This window comes from Dendrobates tinctorius, unplaced genomic scaffold (genome assembly GCF_039654945.1).
Source record: "Dendrobates tinctorius isolate UK_male_01 unplaced genomic scaffold, ASM3965494v1 ptg000165l, whole genome shotgun sequence".
In the NCBI taxonomy this organism is placed as follows: Eukaryota; Metazoa; Chordata; class Amphibia; order Anura; family Dendrobatidae; genus Dendrobates; species Dendrobates tinctorius.
Genome location: NW_027361832.1, coordinates 25,345,003 through 25,368,290, shown reverse-complemented (window position 1 = coordinate 25,368,290; position 23,288 = coordinate 25,345,003). Strand labels below are relative to the sequence as shown.

The following is a 23,288-nucleotide window of genomic DNA, read 5'->3' as shown; positions in this document are numbered from 1 at the left end:
ATCACTGTAAATGTTGCTTTTTAGCTGTCCATAAATCACAGCTCTCATTTATTGAAGCCTCGCAGCCTTTTAGCCTGAAAGTCAATTTAAGCACAAAGCAAGTCCTACAAAAGACACCTCACAAATAAAAAGTGTCTGGGCCCGCAGCTCAATCAGGTGACAAATGGAAGCACCATCTATCTACAGGCTGCAACATATAGAGATATCCATTATTACATGTCGGAGAAGCAGCATGATCTCTGGGCGATATTAGGGTACAATACACACCCTGACATTAATCTTTTCCATTTTTCACTATATTATAGCACAATGTGCTCCAAAGTCCACTCTAACATAAAAGTAGCTAGGACTTTCCAGAACAACAAATTGATCTGAACTGGAGTCAGCCACCTTTATGCACAAGTTTATGTGCTGGTGTAAAGAGTGAAGGGAAAGCTGCATTCCAGCTGATCGGTGGTGTTCCAAAGCGTTAGACTAATGAATAGGACAGGTGCACACTGCCCATCAATTGTGCAAGCTTCCAGGCAGGTATATGTAGACAAGACACCATCAGCACCACTCAACTCTACATGTGGGAGTGACGCCGGACAAACTGATTTAAAGAAATATGTCATCAGGAGTAAAGACACTGATTCAAGTGATGTCACTTAATAGACTGCTTGCTGTAGTTTGTATTGTATCACAGTTTTAATCAGCAGTAGATTATCATTTGAGGACTTGTAACTCTGCTGCCATATAAGTCCTCTATATTTAAAAAGCTTAAGGTTCTAATTGTCTTTGTTCCTCCTTTTTTGGTTTGCGCCTCGCCAAGCGTTTTTAATTTTCCAGTTTTGGTCTGCGCTATTGTATTCTGGAATGGGCTTTATATGTTCACCCTTTACTGCACTTCCTTGCTGGCTATACCTCTAGGTGAACTTGGGTGTAGGAGTTCCAGCCCTTCAACTAAGGGCTTTACCCACTGTAGGTGAATCTGTTTGTTTTTCTTCCTCTTCATATTTCTGAGAAGTTATTCTTGCTCCATTTATTTCTGGCTCTCCTTAGCTTTCCTTCTCTACTTTACATGACTGTGTTTTAATATTCTCACCTTGGGTATTTGTATCTTCCTGCACATTTTCCTCTCTTCTTGGCAATGTAAAACGGCCTCCCCTTTGGTTCCTCAGGAGGTACAATAAACTCCCCTGTGGCCTTTTAGGGATGAGGTCCGAGGTGATGCTTTTGAGTTGTGCGATTAGGGTCTTCTACTCTGTACAGGGACAAGCTGGGTGTGGATGCGGCAAATCTCCTTGTAGTACATAATCCCATTTTCTGTTACCCGTGAGAGAGTGTGTGTTAGTGTGTTACATTCATAAGTTATATTGCTGAGTGGTGTTCATAAGGGTGCATTCAGATGGACATATAAATCGGACCAAGATAGGACCGTAATGTACGGACTGGCTGGCGAGCCTCCAGACCAGAGAGCAACAACTTCATATATTTCTATCAAGCTTTCACGCTCAGGTCGGGAAAACTGCCTGCAAGTCTGGGCATTGCGGTCCGATCTCAGTCCGATTTATACAGCCGTCTGACTGTGCCTTTATGGGAAGTCTGCCATACAAAAGGACTCTTAGAGCAATTACAAAGGCCATCGAGAAGGAGTTTTCAGAAGAAAGCTTGTTTCCAAATTATTTAAAGTTGCTTCAAAATGATTGATCTCCGCAGCACATTGTTTTGTGCAAAAAGGACCTTGTGCTGCTAAGAATAAACACATTTTGGTTCCCAACGATCTATTAACTATCATTCTACGTTCAATGGAGATGTGGTCAGCCTGTCATAAATGACGCCGATCGGCAAAAATGTTGGAACAAACATTGTATTCGAAAGCTATGCAACAATAACTACAGAGTCTGGCTTCATTTGGCCATTAAAAAATATATATTCATATTTTTTTCAGTACTTTACCGCAGCTGTAGGTTTAAAACAGACAGATCCACTGGGAGTCCATCATAGGATTATCTCTGACACAAAAGAAAGGAGGAGAAACGGATTACGGTTTTCAGAAGCACAAACGATCAGTCCTACTGTATGAGGCCATAGTGTTTTCTGGATATGGTGCACATAGAATTCTGTCGTATTAATCATGAGGTTGGGGGACGTCTGTGCACTCATACCCCCTTGTAATGTACAGATGACAAGTACATTTCCATCATCACTGTACTGCCTGCAATCATGGCCATCTCGTATGTGTTATCAGCACGCCATAATCCTTTACCGCACAAAATGGATTAGGACCCTGCTGAAAATTGCTGCCAGTGACCCCCTTCCCATTCCACTCAAATCATCCAGTAATTGTGTCTCCTGCCCATGAGCCGTCATCTCCAATACAGGCTGATGGACAGAAGATGCTCCTGACAGCATGTGAAATCTAGCAGAACCGGCCAGTCTCCGCACTCATCAGGGGAATCAGCCTCATTGGCCATAATGAATGCGGTGTCCCCCGGGGAGACCGGAGGGGGGGGGGGGGGGGGCAGCTCTGCGGCAGATGTGTCTGTCTGATCCAATAGGTAACAGAAAACACATCCTGAAGATCGAATCACAAGAATAAAGAAATGTGGAGCCGGCCACCAATGGATAAGGTGTATGCGCTGTATTTTCACACTTTAGATGTTATGGCAGAGCAGGACCGTCATTGCCTTAGGGAGTCTTCATTTCATTTGCCTTGTGTTTGGGGTGCCTGTGGATTATTTTTTTTTTTTTCTTTGTGGGCTCCTTTAGTAAAAAATTTTTCCTAGTCTCAAGGGGTATAATACCCAAAAATACTCTAACATGAATGACCCATAACTAGATATGAGCAAATAAATTCTTATTATATTTTTTTAAAGGAAAAAACACACACCTAGAATAGTCTTCTAGTCTCGCACTTTAGATTGCACAGCTTGCATGAGGCTTGCCGGCGTGTGACCGTAGACTAATGCCGCACGTTAGAATGCACAGCTTGCATGAGGCTTGCCGGCGTGTGACCGTAGACTAATGCTGCACGTAAGAATGCACAGCTTGCATGAGGCTTGCCGGCGTGTGACCGTAGACTAATGCCGCACGTTAGAATGCACAGCTTGCATGAGGCTTGCCGGCGTGTGACCGTAGACTAATGCCGCACGTAAGAATGCACAGCTTGCTTGAGGCTTGCTGGCGTGTGACCGTAGACTAATGCCGCACGTTAGAATGCACAGCTTGCATGAGGCTTGCCGGCGTGTGACCGTAGACTAATGCCGCACATTAGAATGCACAGCTTGCATGAGGCTTGCCGGCGTGTGACCGTAGACTAATGCCGCACGTTAGAATGCACAGCTTGCATGAGGCTTGCCGGCGTGTGACCGTAGACTAATGCCGCACGTTAGAATGCACAGCTTGCATGACGCTTGCCGGCGTGTGACCGTAGACTAATGCCGCACGTTAGAATGCACAGCTTGCATGACGCTTGCCGGCGTGTGACCGTAAACTAATGCCGCACGTTAGAATGCACAGCTTGCATGAGGCTTGCCGGCGTGTGACCGTAGACTAATGCCGCACGTAAGAATGCACAGCTTGCATGAGGCTTGCCGGCGTGTGACTGTAGACTAATGCCGCACGTTAGAATGCACAGCTTGCATGAGGCTTGCCGGCATGTGACCGTAGACTAATGCCGCACGTTAGAATGCACAGCTTGCATGAGGCTTGCCGGCGTGTGACCGTAGACTAATGCCGCACGTTAGAATGCACAGCTTGCATGAGGCTTGCCAGCGTGTGACCGTAGACTAATGCCGCACATTAGAATGCACAGCTTGCATGAGGCTTGCCGGCGTGTGACCGTAGACTAATGCCGCACGTTAGAATGCACAGCTTGCATGAGGCTTGCCGGCATGTGACCGTAGACTAATGCCGCACATTAGAATGCACAGCTTGCATGAGGCTTGCCGGCATGTGACCGTAGACTAATGCCGCACATTAGAATGCACAGCTTGCATGAGGCTTGCCGGCGTGTGACCGTAGACTAATGCCGCACGTTAGAATGCACAGCTTGCATGAGGCTTGCCAGCGTGTGACCGTAGACTAATGCCGCACGTTAGAATGCACAGCTTGCATGAGGCTTGCCGGCGTGTGACCGTAGACTAATGCCGCACGTTAGAATGCACAGCTTGTATGTGGCTTGCCGGCGTGTGACCGTAGACTAATGCCGCACGTTAGAATGCACAGCTTGCATGAGGCTTGCCGGCATGTGACCGTAGACTAATGCCGCACGTTAGAATGCACAGCTTGCATGAGGCTTGCCGGCGTGTGACCGTAGACTAATGCCGCACGTTAGAATGCACAGCTTGCATGAGGCTTGCCAGCGTGTGACCGTAGACTAATGCCGCACATTAGAATGCACAGCTTGCATGAGGCTTGCCGGCGTGTGACCGTAGACTAATGCCGCACGTTAGAATGCACAGCTTGCATGCGGCTTGCCGGCATGTGACCGTAGACTAATGCCGCACATTAGAATGCACAGCTTGCATGAGGCTTGCCGGCATGTGACCGTAGACTAATGCCGCACATTAGAATGCACAGCTTGCATGAGGCTTGCCGGCGTGTGACCGTAGACTAATGCCGCACGTTAGAATGCACAGCTTGCATGAGGCTTGCCAGCGTGACCGTAGACTAATGCCGCACGTTAGAATGCACAGCTTGCATGAGGCTTGCCGGCGTGTGACCGTAGACTAATGCCGCACGTTAGAATGCACAGCTTGTATGTGGCTTGCCGGCGTGTGACCGTAGACTAATGCCGCACGTTAGAATGCACAGCTTGCATGAGGCTTGCCGGCGTGTGACCGTAGACTAATGCAGCACGTTAGAATGCACAGCTTGTATGTGGCTTGCCAATCTGTGACCGTAAACTAACGCTGTACGAAAGGGAGGCCTGGAACGTAACTAGAAAAGGTGTCCACACACCCCCCTAAAAACATTATGAAATAACTATACCCATCAGGATAGTAGTGCATGTCTCAGCTATTAGATATACGCCAGTTATTACAGGACTCCTTTATAAATCTGCCGTATTTCGCAGTACGTCCGTTCCAACTCTCCACTGACAAAACATATTGATTTCCATCTGTAATTTCAGCGGTTCTGCCCTATTGACACTCATCAATATTTTTACCATTAACAAAGAAAAGGTCTGAAGGAAAAGATGATTAAATGAAATTGGAGGATAATCTGCAAATAGCATTAACCCATTGAGTGCGATAACCAGAAACTGTGCCACAAATATAATAAAAGTTCCTCATTACGATAAATGGCTGGAGAATTTGGGTGATTAATCTAGTCCTATAGAATCCACCCTGTTACAGAAAGTCCAACAGAATAGTTATAGGACAGTAAAATTTTAGCCTGCAGATGTTCCCGTGTCGCTCTTTGTGACGTGTCTTCACTAAATAGAGAGCAATATCGACCATCGATTGTACCAAAAAGCCATAATGGTCAGGTTGAGTTCAGATGGACATATTTCGAGTTTGGATACAGACCGTGGGTCTCCTGACTCAAACTGATGGCCTCATAGGCATAGATTTATGGCCAAAAAAAGTTTTGGCACCCTTGAAATTGTTCCAGAAAATGAAGTATTTCCCCCAAGAAAATTATTGCAATTACACATGTAATCCGGACTGTGAGATCTGGCCATCTGATACAGCTTTCCAGGCACCATCGAACACAAACGGTCTTATCAGAGATGATCCCTTTTAGTTGTGGCCACAATAGTGATAATTTCACTAGCCCCCATAAGCCAAAGTTGCAAGAGAAGGCCGCTGCAGCCATGCATTTCCCCAGCAGCAGCCACTGTTGCAATATAAGAACTACAACGAGAACCAGAACAGGAGCGACTTGATGGGCATTTTCACATCTAAATTTGCTGTGTAACATTTCCACCAAAATAATTTTTATGTATATTTGCTGCAGATTTTTGCAACTTCGTTAAAAAAAAAAAAAAAAAATCCAAAACCTCCTCTGGCACTTGTGTATTCCTTAGGCCGGTTTCACATTTGCGCTTCAGGGCGCAGCGACGGCCTGCGCACGGCCGCCGCTAAGCCCCGCCCCCTGCTGCGCCTCCGCCTCTGGGTGCATGACGCTGCATGCGTCCCCTATCTTTATCACTGAGGACGCAGGCAGTGCGCAGTATGCGTTTGGCGGCGCCTGCGTCCTCTTGACGGTGCGCCGAGCGCAACCAAATTGCAACAGGTTGCGTTTGGCGCAGGTCGGCGCACCGTCAAAAGGACGCAGGCGCCGCAAAAACGCATACTGCGCACGGCCTGCGTCCTCAGTGATAAAGATAGGGGACGCATGACGCATGCAGCGTCATGCGCCCGGAGGCGTAGCTACTGGCGGAGGCGCGGGGCTTAGCAGCGGCCGTGCGCAGCCCGTCGCTGCGCCCTGAAGCGCAAATGTGAAACCGGCCTTACCTGGTTTGGTGCCAGCCTTTGTACAACCTTGCCTTTTGCAATGACATCACATCCCATGTGACTGATGCTTGGAAAACTAGGAAGCACCAAGGAAAGGGAGAACCCAATAAAAATTACCAGCAAAATCCGCCACAATTGGGGCTTGTTGCTGATTTTTAAACTCAACAGGGAAACCAAGCAACTGAAATTGACGTGCTGAGAATATCAAATTTGCACGAAGGGCAAATTCTGTGAGAATTAGTCTGTAGCAGGTAAAAACCTCATCCACTTTCCTGCCGCTATAGAACGTTATGGATTTTCAAATGCAAATCTGCAACTTATCCACCAAATATGAATATACTACTATTCTGGCTCTGAGGGCAGGGCTTACCTCTATTAAGCCCATATGCTCAAATAGGGCATATAGGACATTCAACCCTTTTTAAAAAAACAAAAAACAAAAAAACAAAAACTAAACAAACCAAGGAAGCAGAACGTGGCAACACGAAGAGTGGGTGGTCAAAGAAGAACGAATATGGAAGTAAAAAAAAAAAAAAAAACAGAGAGATTGAAAAATATTTGCAGTTGTCCCAGTACTTGCCTATTCTTTTATGACCCGCTTTATGACTTTGCCACTTAGAGATGACCGATCACTTACCATAAATGTCATTATCTTACCTGATGTAATCTGGCTTCATTTTTCTTTTGTTCATGAGCCTTTCCTTTCCCGAGATATGACCGCCTTTTCACTTTGTAAATCTAGTCCTTTTAGCTAAGCGCGCGTGGTCCTCCACGGGAATTTTTGAGGACCATGCACAATTGATTATCAAGACATAATTCACATACAAGACGGAAGGGGACCATGTGTCAGGAATGGAAAGGTGAAGGAACAAAAAATAAAAGCTGCCAAAATTCATGAGAACAGCAGCATTTACACCAGGTAAAAAGTTACGAGGATTGCTCAAAAATGTAAAGCCTCCTACTGTATTGTGTAAACCTACGTCTGAGTCGGATGTTGCTGGCATTTTAGTTTAAGGCTATGTGCACACGTAGCGAAATTCTCGCGGATATTACCGCGAGAATTCCAGATTCCATTCCGCGGGAAAATCGCATTTAAATTCCCGCGATTTTCCCGCGGAAAAAATAGCGCTTTGCAAGCGTAATTAGCTTGCAGAATGCTAGCGTTTTCCAAGCGATCTGCAGCATCACTTGGAGAACTGATTGACAGGTTGGTCACACTCATCAAACATAGTGTTTGACAAGTGTGACCAACTTTTTACTACTGCGGCTGCCTATGCAGCCTCAGTAGTAAAAGATAGGATGTAAAAAATAATTAAAAAATAAAAAATATTGTTATTCTTACCTTCCGGCGTCCCGCGCAGCCTTCCCGCCTCTCTCCACGCTTCTGGTCCCAGTAATCCTTTGCGCGAATGACCGCGAGACGTCGTGCTCCCGCGAGATCGCGACGTCATCGCGGTCATTCTCGCAAAGGATTACTGGGACCGTGGAGAGAGGCGGGAAGGCTGCGCGGGACGCCGGAAGGTGAGAATAACAATATTTTTTATTTTAATTCTATTTTTTACAGGGATATGGTACCCAAAGCCCGGAGGACAGTCTCCTCTCCTCCGGATCGTGGGTACCATCCGCAAATGTTCTGCTTACTATTCGCATGGTGTGCACAGCCACATGCGGAAAGTAAGCAGAACAATGCAATCCTATGTGTGCGGGATCGCCTCGATTCCGCTAAATTAATGAGCAGGCTGCGTTTTTTACCGCAAAGCGATTCCGCTGCGGAAAAAAAACGCAGCATTAGAACAGCACTGCGGAATCCCTTAGGAATGCATGGGATGCTTATTTTTCGAGGCAAAATCGCGAGTTTAAAACCGCCGCGAAAAATATGCGACGTGTGAACAGAGCCTAAGTTGTTCCTTCCCGCTAATATCCTTTCAATTTTGCTGTTGTCCAACAGACAGAATCTGACAATCTACAAAAATAGCATCTGACATAGTAATTTTATTTATATAGAGCCAACATATTCTGCAGCACTTTACATTTTAGAGGGAACTTGTACAGACAATAAAAGACATTACAGAATAATAATAATCACATAAAACAACAGATACCAAGAGGAATGAGGGCCCTGATGGCAAGCTTACAATCTATGAGGAAATAGGGTAGACACGAAAGGTGGATGGTAACAATTGCTTTCATTGTTCGGACCAGCCATAATGTAAGAAATCAGGTGTTCATGTAATGCGGCATGAACCAGTAACCAACCAGTATGTGTAAAAGTACAGACACTGAGGGCTCTTAAATGCATAAAGCATATGAGAACATGATACAAGGGTCCTGGTTATGAAGAATATTTTGAATGGGCAACACAGGGATAGTTAGATAAAGGGGTTGAGGCAATAGGCCAGTCTGAAGAAATGTGTTTTTAGGGCACGCTTAAAACTATGGGTATTGGGGATTAATCAAATTATAATGAGTAGTGCATTCCAAAAAATTGGTGCAGCACGTGAGAAGTCTAGGAGACAGGAGTAGGAGGCTCTGATTATTGAGGATTTTAACCTCAGGTCATTAGCAGAACGGAGGGCACGGGTAGGGTGTTAGACTGAGATGAGGGAGATAGGATTGTGCTGAACCGTTGAGTGCTTTGTGGGTGAGGGTAATAAGGTTGTACTGGATTCTGGTGTGGATGGGTGACCAGTGCAAAGACTGGCACAGGATAGAGGCATCAGTGTAACAGTTGGTGAGGAATATGATCCTGACTGCTGCATTCAAGACAGACTGGAGAGGGGAACATTTAGTAAGAGGGAGACCGATTAGTAGAGAGTTACAATAGTCCAGATGAGAATGAATAAGGGCAACAGTAAGAGTTTTTGCATAGTTAAAAGTAAGAAAAGATTGAATTCTAGAATTTTTTTTGAGATGTAGATAAGAGCTAGCCAGTGATTGGATGTGGGGGGTGAATGAAAGCTCTGAATCAAGTATGACCCCAAGACAGCGGGCATGTTGCTGGGGAGTAATAGTGGAACCACACATGGAAATGGCAATGTTGGGCATAGGTAGGTTAGTGGAGGCAGGAAACACAAGGAGTTCAGTTTTTGACAGGTTCACTTTCAGATAGAGGGAGGACATGATGTTGGAGACAACTGTAAGACATAGACGCACATATAAATCAGACGCCACTGACTTACTCTATGCCGAAAAAATTGCACATCCTGATATCTACCAACACTTTCCGAAAGGTTTATGGAGACGATATAATGGATGTGAGAAATGAAGAGGTGGGTGATACATTTCAACAGTGGAGAGCATGATGTGAGAGGCAAGCCACAGAGTGTGTCCCTGCACAGCTGTCAACTTTCAAAATGAAGATCGCCTTGATCAGCTCATCCGTACGAATTGACGTACTATGATCAGGGAACTGAACTGCACAGAGCTTAATGGTGGCTTTAATGTATTGGAAAAGATGTTGGCAACATTGGGTTATTGCAAAGTTTGTGCCAGGTGGGTCCCATGGATGGATACACAGGAACAGAAAGAGCATCAAATGTTAATTTGTCACGAGCTGCTGGACTAATGAGCACATTGCAAAATTTGTCTAAGACGGTCTGATCACAGCTAGTCAGGATCTGGGGGCTTCACACTTCACATCTTTGGGCCAGTGAAAGATGGACTACATTGGCCAACGTTTTACTAGCCAATGGTGCCGTCATCACAGGCTTTTAGTGGATTGCCTCTGCTGGATCGGCATTGCAGGCTCTTGTTCAATGCTGGCGAAAAAGCATAACAAATAGTGGGGACTGTGCAGTAAAATGACGTTAAGTAGATGAAATCTTGCACCATTCAACTGCATTATCAAGGATCTGTGCGTAGTGTCCATGTCATTATACAGGAGGCAATACGTTCGGATCCACAGTTTTACGGCGTCAGGTCTTACAATCCAATGTAATGTAATGTAGTTATGGTGGATCCAAACACAGTCACTTTAGAGAAGCCACCGTTGGAAGGCAGCCAGCCATTGTATACACTAATCCAACCTGTGGCCTTAAAATGTGATTAGTGTGAATATTTTATGAGAAGCGCCGGACACATCAGCTCTAGAAACATCACACAGCGCCATTACATCGCTGAGCTGCAATTAGCTGCAATTGGGAAAATGGATTTAATCAAGTTCATAAAGAAAACACATTTCTGAGAGTGGTTATAACATGACATTTACTCTGGATTCATCACCGCCATACATTACTGGCACATCACACCAGTACGACAATCTCCCGTATAAACATGCCCCCGGACACCAATTTACAACCACCAAGAAGGCTGATCTGCTAAATTTATAATAGTATTTAATCAAAATGGAAGTTGGGCCTGAAAAAAGAAACATAAGAAATTAATAAAATGGCTAAATTATTCAGTATGGTCTTCAGAAAGTATAGAACATAATAAAGGGGAGTCCACCATACTCTCACCATACCAACAACTCCGTTCCAAACCTTAGTTAATAGACATGGGGGTCAGTTTATGACCAAAACGACAACACTGTGCCGGACAAGGTGAACGAGGGACCCCATCTTTTATAATGTCAACTCTTGGATCCTCCTTTGGGGTTTGTCATATGTAGGGTAAGAAGGTATGGAGCAGTCTCAGGAGGCATGGTGGGTGTTGGCTGTGTCACCCACCAGCATCTGTGGCAGAAGACACAGCCAACAACCGCCGTGACTCCTGAGACTGGTAATCTGGGCAGGCCTCTTCCGTCATCCTATTGGCCCCCAACATGGAGTGACGATGGGCTGTCATGGCAGCTGGGGATCAGTGAAAACTTGTGTCTATCATCTTTGCCCTCCTAGTAGAGCAATGAATTGACAATGCACTGCAATACTGAAGTACTGCAGAGTATTGTGAAAGTAACAGAATAATCCCCAGGTGAAGTTTTATATCACTATTGTGAGGGATTGACTCACTCAGCTGCTTGCAAAAGGTAAACTCAGGAACGCCTCTTGAGGTAAATCGCCTTCTGGTTTAGTAAGGCACAACATAAACTGTGGCAGGATTGAATAAAGTAAATGTGGCCTTTCTGCCCTAATGGCAAAAAATAAAGATGAAGTCCAAAAAAAGAGTCCTTTCCCTGCAGGATTCACCTGCAGGTAACACAAAGTCCTCAGCTCCTCCTGGAGCCACATTGGAGTTTCTCCTCTCCCAAGACACACACCAGACTGTCTCCCAAATCCAGCTTTTCTCAACCCACACCATGTGACTGATCACATGACTGACATTACTCAGGTCCTGTCAGCACATATGCTGATGTCGGATCTGCAGGTGGCGATATGGTGGACACCTTCCCACCCACTCTATAGATGTCCACCTAAAACCAGCCCGTGTCTGCAACTTCAATTTAACCCTCCCAACACGTAGTGTGCTGGAGGAAAATATTCTGGTTTCACATCACTGACACCATTATGCGCAGTGACACGTCTCCCCTCATATATTGTGCCAGTGTTACACTGTATAAAAAGGATATATAACCCTTTTCTTGACTGCTGGGCTCTGCATAGAAACCAGTGGCACCAATTGGGATTGTCAGAGAACAGCACCAGGCAGCTTCTCTAGTTCTGCGGTCGCTGACCACGAATTCACTACATCCCTCCAAGAAGGGGAAAGTGGGGGTGCAAAAATTTTTACACCACAATAAAATTCCCCACAACTACATCACTTGTCTTTGGCCTCACTAGTGGCTGAAGACCATACCACAAGTACATACAGTATTTTGGTCCCCTAAATCCAGTAAAATGTGATTCTGATTGTGTTGCAGCTAAGAAAAACTGTGCAGCAGAAAAGATCAGCAAATGATGACTCCTGTAATACGGCTTCATCGACACCTGCGGAGCGGCTCACAATTGGGGAAGTAGTACTAGAAGCTGGTAACTGATACAGAGGCGGGAATGGTGCGGCTCCCCTATATCACAGGAGTCCGCAGCAGATAAATACTACTCACAGGAGCGGCCATAAGTAATGGCGTCATCTGGATAGTTATTTTGCTTTAACATACACCAAGATAATATAGTACAAATGTAAAAGCAATGCTCCTACGGGTACAGCATATCTCAAAAATAGGATTTTTTTTTTTTTTTTTACTACTAAAGGGTATAAAACTAACAGCAAGGCAGTTGCCATCTACCAGCCTGTTGTTCTTGGCACCGATCTATTGTGGCACAAAGAAGTCACAGACCACGTTGCCTGTGATTCAGCGGCTTCTGCTGATGTCACACTTCCAGAGCAGCGGCTTCTCGTCCGCTCCGTCGAAAGGTTGTGACTTCTGACATCATGCTGATTGACAGTCGGATCCCAGCTGCCTAACTGCAGAATTCATCCGTCAATCAGCATGATGTCGGCAATCACGACCCGTCAACAGAGCTCAGTTGCCGCTGTGTGCTGGCACTGGGTAAAACGGGTAGGTAGGTAGCAACTACCCATCTATTACTTTTTAGGTCCACAGTATATTAAAAAAATAGTCCTAGATAAACTCTTTAATACTATAAGACAGTGACAGAATAATCATTACTTTACTGCCATACTGGGTTCAAATCCCACCAAGGACAACATCTGCAAGGAGTTTGTATGTTCTCCCCGTGTTGCGTGGGTTTCCTCCGGGGTCTCCAGTTTCCTCCCACATTCCAAACACATACTGATTGGGGCTCACAATCTAAATCCCCTATGGGGACAGCGATGATAATGTCTGTAATGTGTGGTATGGAAATTAATGGCATTATAAAAGAGAATAAAATACATATACAGTTAAGGGGGTTTTACACTAAGCGATATCGCTAGCAATATCGCTAAAACGTCACTGGTTTTGTGACGTTATAGCGATATTGCTAGCGATATCGCTATGTGTGATACTTACCAGCGACCGGCTCCCCCGCTGTCCATCGCTGATCGCGCGAGAATGTCCGGCTCCATTTCTCGTCGGGCTCTTCCTGCTGAGACTTCCTGCTGTGACGACGAGCGACGCTGGACGCGGGCGGGAGGACGCAGGATCGCTGTGTGTGAATGGTAAGTATCGTGCGCTGCGTCGCTGCTGCATCGCTGTGAGGTCTTTCTGTATGAAAGCTCACTAGCGATCATTTAGCGATGCACCAGCGATCCTGACCGGGTCGGATCGCTGGTTGGATCGCTGGTGCATCGCTAAATGTAAAAGGGCCTTAACTTCATAATATTGCTATGCAGGGACCATATGATAAGTAGAAGCCAGTTATACACAGGCAGACAGCTAACCAGTCAGTAAAAATCAGACAGGATACATCACAACGACAAGTGACTCTGGCTTCTCGCTGTACCCCACAATAAATAAGGTGACACAAATCGTTTCCACCAAAATGAAGCCCATAAAGATGCCCCAACACAATTATAGGACCCACCAAGAAAAATTATAAATCTACCATATAGCTGCTGCTGCGCTGTGTAGCAAATAGAAGTGAAGCAGACGCGCTGCCTTCTGAAGTGGTGACTGGCTCTACATTTACCCCATGTAGTATTGTAGCCATTGATACTTGGCATACGGGGCAGAGCACTGCAGCCTGTATGTGGCTTAGTAGGCAAGTACCGCGCTGTATTTGCCAGTCATGTAATACAAGATGCTGTTTTCCGCCCCGTACATCTGGTCGCTGGTGGAGCAGATATCAGTTTTCCGTGTCTGCAAATCATCAAAATGACCCTTCCCATTAAATAAATTGCTAGGCCACATTTGATGCACAAAGAAGGAGATGGCTCAGCCACTACAATGAGCCATCACTATGCGTAGAAGAAAGCTACGAATTAATGCACAAGCCAGGAACACCAACTTCCCAAAAAGCTGCCGCAAGTGTCTCGAGCTGCAGAGCGGCGCCTGAAGAAAACGCACTCACAGTAAGACTATCGCATTCTAACAAGACATTTTCACACTGAAATTGGCCCTCACCTCTGCTAAATAGGACTATATCCCAACCCTCATATGTGCTCTGTCCTACAACCTCAAACAGCTATTCAACACTTTATTTCCCTCCTCCGTCCTCCAATGTTCACTCTCAACTCCTTCATATCAGCAGTAGACTTCGGCACCAATTCATCAAGCCTGAATTTTTTCACGCTGCTCTTGACCAGGAGGTGTGCTGGAGTCATTAGGAGGTGCCCCCCTATTTATAAATCCAGAGCGTCTGAAAAGTGTCATCCACCTCTGTGCTTCACTACAAATCTTGCTCCAATCAGGGACTTAAATAAGATTTATGGAGTAAGCAATACCCCTCCTTGTCCTGAAAGTGATGAGCGCAGGTTGTCATGCTTATTTCGCCCCAGCTCTGCCTATTGTCAAAGCTGAATGAAATGCTAAAAGTCGCAATATTTAGATCAGACTCGCGTTGCACCAACACTTTCCAACTTTTCTAAGTTTTTTTTCATAGCAAAAACTTCAGTGTAAAAGGTTTGATGAATCGTGCGCTTTGCGCTTTCCCACCATTACTGAACAAAAGCTCACAACTCTTCTCTCCAAATCACACCTCACCACTTGTTCTCTTGGACCCTATCCCCCCATTCTATCTGCTCCCCAACCTTACCACCCTGCTAATCCCATTCCTAACTTTTCAATTTATCATTAATTTCTTTTACCTTCCCTTTTGCTTTCAAACACGCAACAATCGCGCCAGTCCTCAAGAGGCCATCCATTGACCAAACCTCTACGTCCAACTATCTACTCCCTTTTGCCTCCAAACTCTTTGAACAAGATGTCCACACTGAACTTTCCTCCCACCTCTCAACCAATGCTCTCTTCGACAACCTACAATCCCTTTTCCATCCCAACTACTCCTCTGAAACTGCCCTATCCAAAAATACTAACACCTTACTAACTGCCAAACCCAACAGACAATACTCTGTTCTCCTTCTCGTAGACCTGTCCTCAGCTATCAACAGAACGGACCACTTCTTCCAGCTATAGATCCTTTGTAACAGGTAGAGGAAGCATTGCAATTTTTTATATATATATTTTTTTTTCGGAATACTGAAATAACAGACTGAAAGATTGGTCTGGACTTTTCAGGTATGAGAAAAAAAAAATCACTGACATATGGAGGAGAACTTAAAAATGTGGGAAATGGAAAATATGTTGCCTCATTAGGAGAAGGTCGTGCACCTGACATATGAGATTTACGGTCATTAAAAAAAATGCTTCAAGCAAAACTGCTAGGTCCTGCAACAATCATATCCCAACCTGAGGGCACCAGGACTCAAAGACCCCAAAGAGGGATTCCTTATGTCAGGCATAGCCCCTCATTTCGTGCACGAGACAGAACATTGCGTATCAGTTTTTCCCGGAGTGTACAACATATGGCTGACAGGCTTATTGGCCTGGGAAAATCTGTGTCACAAAATAACCACTGGAGCGACAGCGAAAGCCCCACTGCCGGGAGGAAATTAACTTTAGTCTTCTTGGCAGCCTCGCTCTTCAGTCATACGGGTGAATGAAACTGTACCGGAACCACTCCTATGACAAAAAGCGAGCCCGCCAGGAGGAATCAATGTAATTTCTTCCCGGCAGAGGGGCTCTCGGTGTCAGAACCCTATTAACCTGCAGATTAACCCCATATCTGCAGGGTAATAGCATTTTGTGACACGACAAACCTATATAAAGTATTAAAAGTAAAATGTCTCTTTAGGAAGCAGAAGCCAACAATGGCGTCTATCAAACTCTTTGGCCCCGATTCATCAGTATTTGCCAGAATTCTGGCATACACCGAAGTGAAACTTTGTAAAAAAAAAAAAAAAAAGTTATTCTTGCACAACCCCCAGCAGCTCAGACAACTTTTGGTAAATTGGAGCTTCTCGGGAAAAAGGGAATGGCAGAAAGTGGCCTCCAAAATGATCATTTATGGCACAAACGTGGCATGAATTTTGACAGAAATGTACTGTACTCCGGTCCTCAATGGAAATACATATTTCTGGAGGTGTCTGGGAGCTGAAAGATGGCCCAAATTCATTAAGAGACTTGTGCCTTGTACAGACGAACCACCATTACTATAGTATCTGTCTGTCATAACGTAAGACTGCCTGCAGCACCCCCGAGTCCTAGTATATGTCCTGGTAAGTTTGTACACATCACATTCATGGTGCACCTTCCGGAGAATGAAGCCGCGCATGTCGTCCACTGACTCTATTGTACAAACCGCTACACACTGTAGATAGATAGATAGAGTTCGTTTTTTCGCTGCTTCCAGAACACTGTTTAGGGTTAAAATGCATGAAAGGAAAAATCTACCGGGCATGCGCAGTTTAAAACAGCGGTCCGCTGCAGGAAAAAAACGTTCCTTTGTCAGTCTACTCCAGCCGGCGTTCGCTAAAATTCAAACGGATCCGTCATAAAACGGATGCAACGGACGACCATCAGTCAGAATCCGCCTCTAATGCAAGTCTATGGGAAAAACGGATCCACCAAAAAAAATGGCAGATCGGCTTTTTTTTTTATAAAAACGGTGGATTTTGACTGACGTCAAAAAACAGAAGTGTGAAAGAGGCCTAAACAGTAATACAGTGAAAAAGTACATATTCCAACATGTAAAAGCATACATACTGTATATCAAAAAGGACACAAAAAAGTGCGATGTATCGTAAGAGAGCTGGATACAATCAGAAAGTATTAAGTGGTTTCTACAAAGCTTTACATTTCACCAAGTCATGACTGATCCGCCCAAGACGAAGTTAGACTTAAGCTCACACTTTGGAGTTTATGCCAGAATCCCCCTACTCGGGATCGCACAGCCTCCCCCCCCCCTGCTAAGGATCACACAGATGTCCCCGCACCCCCTGCGCCCATGGGATCACACAGATGTCCCCGCACCCCCTGCGCCCATGGGATCACACAGATGTCCCCGCACCCCTGCGCCCACACAGATGTCCCCGCACTCCCTGCGCCCATGGGATCACACAGATGTCCCCGCACCCCATGCGCCCATGGGATCACACAGATGTCCCCGCACCCCATGCGCCCACACAGATGTCCCCGCACCCCCTGCGCCCATGGGATCACACAGATGTCCCCGCACCCCCTGCGCCCATGGGATCACACAGATGCCCCCGCACCCCCTGCGCCCATGGGATCACACAGATGCCCCCGCACCCCCTGCGCCCATGGGATCACACAGATGTCCCCACACAAATGTCCCTGCACCCCCCCGGGATCACACAGATGTCCCTGCACCGCGTCCCCACCCCTGCTCTGGGTCACACAGAATCTTCTGTATAAATCTGGCAGTTTCCATTACAGCAGGAACGTTGTCTTTACGATGTGGGTCTCCCAGAACCATCTACAGATTCAGACTGTTGGACCACCGCCTTACATGCAGCTGATAACAATACTGATCTCCATGAGCCAGAAAACATTTTTCACACTCACTACAACATACTCCGCTGACCCAAGCAGCAGCAGCTCTGTGCAGTGAAGGGAGCACACTTGGGAGCTCAGCGGCCGGAGCATGGATGACCTTGACGGCTCACAAATTCATACATTATCTCTAGTGCAACGTGTACACAAAGAGAATAAACAAACATGGAACGTTTATTCCATGTCTATCCAAATCCATAGTCTTGTAGGTCAGTTACCTGAGAGGTCCCACACTGTGCTACAGGCAGTGGGCAGTAATAAAAAATAAAAAAAAGCATATACAGAATGGGAGGAATAGGGCTGAGCAACAGCACATGTGAAAAAGACTTGGGTATACTAATAGATCACAGACTGAACATGAGACAACAGTGTGATGCAGCAGCAAAGAAAGCAAATGCAATTCTAGGATGTATTAACAGATGCATACAGTCTAGAGCACGTGAAGTCATTATTGCCCTCATCTCCTCTTTGGTCATCTGGAATACTGTGTCCAGTTCTGGACTCCACATTTAAAAAAAAAAATAAATCAACAAACTGGAGCAAGTTCAGAAAAGAGCGACCAGAATGGTGACCAGTCTGCAAACCATGTCCTATGAGGAAAGGTTGCAGGATTTGGGAATGTTTAGCTTGCAAAAAAGAAGACTGAGAGGAGACTTAATAGCTGTCTACAAATATCTGAAGGGCTGTCACATTGTAGAAGGATCATCTTTATTCTCATTTGCAAAAACTTTTTGACAGTGAGGGTGATCAATGAGTGGAACAGGCTGCCACAAGAAGTGGTGAGTTCTCCTCCAATGGAAGTCTTCAAACAGAGGCTGGCCAGACATCTGTCTGGGATGATTTAGTGAATCCTGCTTTGACCAGGGGGTTGGACCAGATGACCCAGGAGGTCTCTTCCAACTCTACCATTCTATGATTCAGTATAGCGCCTACACCTGGTATATTGGGGTAAGATGCCCAGCACAGCCGTACACTGTACCACCGCTGACCCACATCAGGACACGCACCCTCAGCTCCCCGAGTGTCACCATGCACCTCATATTGGGCCTCTGGTTTTAAAGAAAAGCTCTTTGGAAAATGTGTTCAGTGTAAAAGAGAAGGAGAAAATTAGTGGGGAAGTGGGGTGTACTTATCATAGCCTGTATTCACATATCAGTACTTATATGTGAAAACCAGGAGTGTGTCCAAAACACAGAACAGGCGACAGAACAGGCGACAGACCTCAATTATAGTTTCTCTAAGTTCCACTGCTGGTTTTTGAATATAAATACTAATGTGTGAATAAGAACTAAAGTGACAGTATGTACAAGTTACAGACGCAGAGAGGTCACCATACATAGAAGCCCTTTACACGGAGGGACACCCTACACAGGAGCCCGTGACACCATACCCTGGAGCCCGTGACACGGAGGGGTCACCATACACAGGAGCCCGTGACATGGAGCGGTCACTATACACAGGAGACTGTCACACAGAGGGGTCACCCTACACAGGAGGCCGTGACACAGAGGGGTCACCCTATACAGGGGCCCGTGACACGGAGGGGTCACCATACACAGGAGACCGTGACACGGAGGGGGTCACCATACACAGGGGCCCGTGACACGGAGGGGTCACCATACACAGGGGCCCGTGACACGGAGGGGTCACCATACACAGGGGCCCGTGGCACGGAGGGGTCACCATACACAGGAGCCCGTGACACGGAGGGGTCACCCTACACAGGAGCCCGTGACACGGAAGGGTCACCATACACAGGGGCCCGTGACACGGAGGGGTCACCATACACAGGAGCCCGTGACACGGAGGGGTCACCATACACAGGGGCCCGTGACACGGAGGGGTCACCATACACAGGAGCCCGTGACATGGAGCGGTCACCATACACAGGAGACTGTCACACAGAGGGGTCACCCTACACAGGAGGCCGTGACACAGAGGGGTCACCCTATACAGGGGCCCGTGACACGGAGGGGTCACCATACACAGGAGACCGTGACACGGAGGGGTCACCATACACAGGGGCCCGTGACACGGAGGGGTCACCATACACAGGATCCCGTGACACGGAGGGGTCACCATACACAGGGGCCCGTGGCACGGAGGGGTCACCCTACACAGGAGCCCGTGACACGGAGGGGTCACCATACACAGGAGCCCGTGACATGGAGCGGTCACTATACACAGGAGACTGTCACACAGAGGGGTCACCCTACACAGGAGGCCGTGACACAGAGGGGTCACCCTATACAGGGGCCCGTGACACGGAGGGGTCACCATACACAGGAGACCGTGACACGGAGGGGTCACCATACACAGGAGCCCGTGCCCCTGGCTCAGTCCCCAGCATTACACGGATACATGCCCCACAGACGGCAATGTGCCCCCTCCCCGCAGTGTCCTGAGCTCCTCAATGGGGCACACGACCGATCTTACCCGTCTGTGTCTCCGGGGCTCAGCCGCCTGGTCAGCGGGCACCGAGCACTGGCAGCAGCCGCTCTCTGTGGGGGGGTTCCTCCTCCAGGACACGCAGCCCCCCGAGAGATGCACTAGAGCAGCCCGGGACACATGTGTCCTGCCCGGCAGTGCCCGGTGTCATCACACCTCCCTCTCTGCAGCATGTAGCCAGCCGCCTCCGCCCTCCTCCTCCTCAGTGCCCGGGGAGGAGCCGCTCACCGCCGAGGAGGAGGGCGGCACACCCACTGCTGCTGGCAGCTGCGGCACTTCTCCCTACACACAGTGGTAGGACAGGACAGCCTGTAACGCCGGGTGCTGCCAGTGAGCCCTGATCAGCCTCATGCACACGCGAAGTGGGATGGGGGCCACCGGTGACATTGATCAGCAAACACTACAGTCCCCTCAGCCCCGTCCACCTGTGCTTCCAATGATGAGCCTCTCCCTGTGTCTGCTGCCCTCAGGGTGATGGGTGGTCCGCTTCTGCCCAGCAGTGCACCCAGGGGGCACCTGGTCCCCAGCCCAAGCCTGTACACACACACTGCATGATTTGGCGCAGATATGCGGCTGTGGAAATTAGCAACCAGGGTGATACATGGTTTCCGAAAAAGAATAAATTGAGGACATCAGTTTTGTGACCCGTCAGTTCCCTGAGTTGGACCAGATAAGGGCTCGTTCACACGGAGTTGTTTTTCTTTAGTTTTTTTTTTTTTTTTTGCTGCATTTTTTACTACATCTCAAAAATATTTCACGGATCCGTACATTCCTCAACGAAGAATCTGCAAAAACCCTAGTCCATGCCCTCATCATCTCCCGCCTTGACTACTGCAACCTCCTGCTCTGTGGCCTCCCCTCTAACACCCTCACACCCCTCCAATCTATCCTAAACTCTGCTGCCCGACTAATCCACCTGTCCCCCTGCTATTCCCCGGCCTCTCCCCTCTGTCAATCCCTTCTCTGGCTCCCCATTACCCAAAGACTCCAGTTTAAAACCCTAACCATGACATACAAAGCCATCCACAACCTGTCTCCTCCATACATCTGTGACATACTTACCTGCACGAAACCTCCGATCCTCACAAGATCTCCTTCTGTACTCCCCTCTTATCTCCTCTTCCCACAATCGCATACAAGATATCTCCCGTGCTTCCCCTCTACTCTGGAACTCTCTACCACAACATATCAGACTCTCGCTTACCATGGAAACCTTCAAAAAGAATTTGAAGACCTACCTCCTCCGACAAGCCTACAACCTGCAGTAACCACCAATCCACCAAACCGCTGCACGACCAGCTCTACCCTCGCCTACTGTATCCTCACCCATCCCTTGTAGACTGTGAGCCCTCGCAGGCAGGGTCCTCTCTCCTGTACTAATCGTGACTTGTATTAAGATGACTGTACTTGTATGTATTATGTATACCCCTCCTCACATGTAAAGCGCCATGGAATAAATGGCGCTATAATAATAATCAGAAACTCTCCGCAAACAAGTAAGGGTTTGAAAAAAACACATGGGGCCGATTCATGAAAGCTTCTACACTCTCTGGCGTAAAACATTTTGAGAAGTCACAAACTTGTTCCCCAACACGGAGCTGAGAGGACATTTTGGGACTTTTGTTGATTTCACATGAGTTTGAAGCTCTACAGAAATTGGGGAGAAAACGGGATGGAGCGAGGCCCAAGAATCCTTTCTACTGCACCTTAATAAAGTTGCTGAATATTTGACATCTCAGGCAAATAACGTTTTTTTATGCCTGCCATGAACAGACATAGGTTTGCGGTATATGTGGTGACACATGCACTATATTTTCAAGATTGGCTGCCATCATACATTGGTAAATGAGCAGTGCGGTAGTGTTACATCCCACATAACCTTTCATTAGAATATAACATATACATGACACCTGACAGATGTGCACATCTCCCATCGGGTACGTGGGAGCTCAGAGCCGAACCTCCGTCTGATGCAGAGGGAAGAGGCACCCAACAATCCCTTTAAATTTGGCCTACAGCGGACACTAATGACCTGATTCATTATTGCATTTTTCATCTTTTTTTAGTATGGTTTGTGTGTTCTTAGCTTGTTTTTAATGCATGCTTTTGAAAAGTTTATTTTGTATGAGTTCACTTTTTATGTTTGCCAATATGGGTGTTTTTGTTTTCCAGATGTTTGCGACTAAGTCATCAGTTGTGCCATTTTTTTGCGGAAATGTGCTCCAGTGTCCTTGAGTGATTTCATGTACACCGGAATGTTTTGCATAAATATTAGGCCGGCTGTCAGTCAGTGCCAGGGGCGCGGTTACTTCCACAGCTCTCTATACACAGAGCGGTGACTGATCCCATGGCGGCACTGCTGCTGTGACTTAAACCGGAACAATCCAGGAAGGAAAAAAGTTAATTTCCTCCTAGCAATGTGGGTCTAAGTGCATGTTCACAATGCTATTAGGCCGGGGTCACACTAACCTGCGCAAAATACGGTCCGTAGTTTACAGGCGTAATACGGATGAATGACTCCTAAACAGTGCTCCGTATGTCATCCGTAAGCAAGGTGCGGTCGCGTATTTTGCGCATGTAAGCATCCGTATGTAATCCATATGGCGAAATTTTCTCGCAGGCTTGCAAAATGGACATTTAACGGTTTTGAGGCCTGCTAACTATTTAAATCATTAGCCTGCACCCTATTTATTGTCTCAGGAACAGGTGGCAGCCTCCATTCTGTCCATTTGTCACCTTGCCTACACTAGGTGTGTTGCTGTGGTATGTGCAACATGGCAGACAGTCTGACTTTCAACACAACTGAGCAGGTTCTCTTCAACTGGCTTTTGTCACGCCGCTTTGGCCAACCATACCCAGTGATAGTGGATCCGCGGAGGAGGAGACGCATGTGGGTACATCCACTTTTGAGGCAACGACGCACAAGAGTTCATTTTCACCGCCTCTATTCATCTCTGCGGGAGCATCCTGTCAAATTCTACCAATACTGTCGCATGAGCCTT

General features: G+C 46.9%; 1 protein-coding gene across 2 annotated transcripts in view; it reads right to left on the bottom strand.

Moving 5' to 3' along the window:
• The window catches only part of PAG1 (phosphoprotein membrane anchor with glycosphingolipid microdomains 1), a 248,022-nt gene extending 227,399 nt beyond the window's left edge, over positions 1-20,623 (bottom strand). For both annotated transcript variants that reach the window (XM_073550600.1, XM_073550599.1), the window contains exon 1: positions 20,275-20,623. The gene's annotated coding sequence lies outside the window, so the exon portion shown is untranslated. The remainder of the gene's footprint in view (positions 1-20,274) is intronic.
• Positions 20,624-23,288: the final 2,665 nt, after the last annotated feature.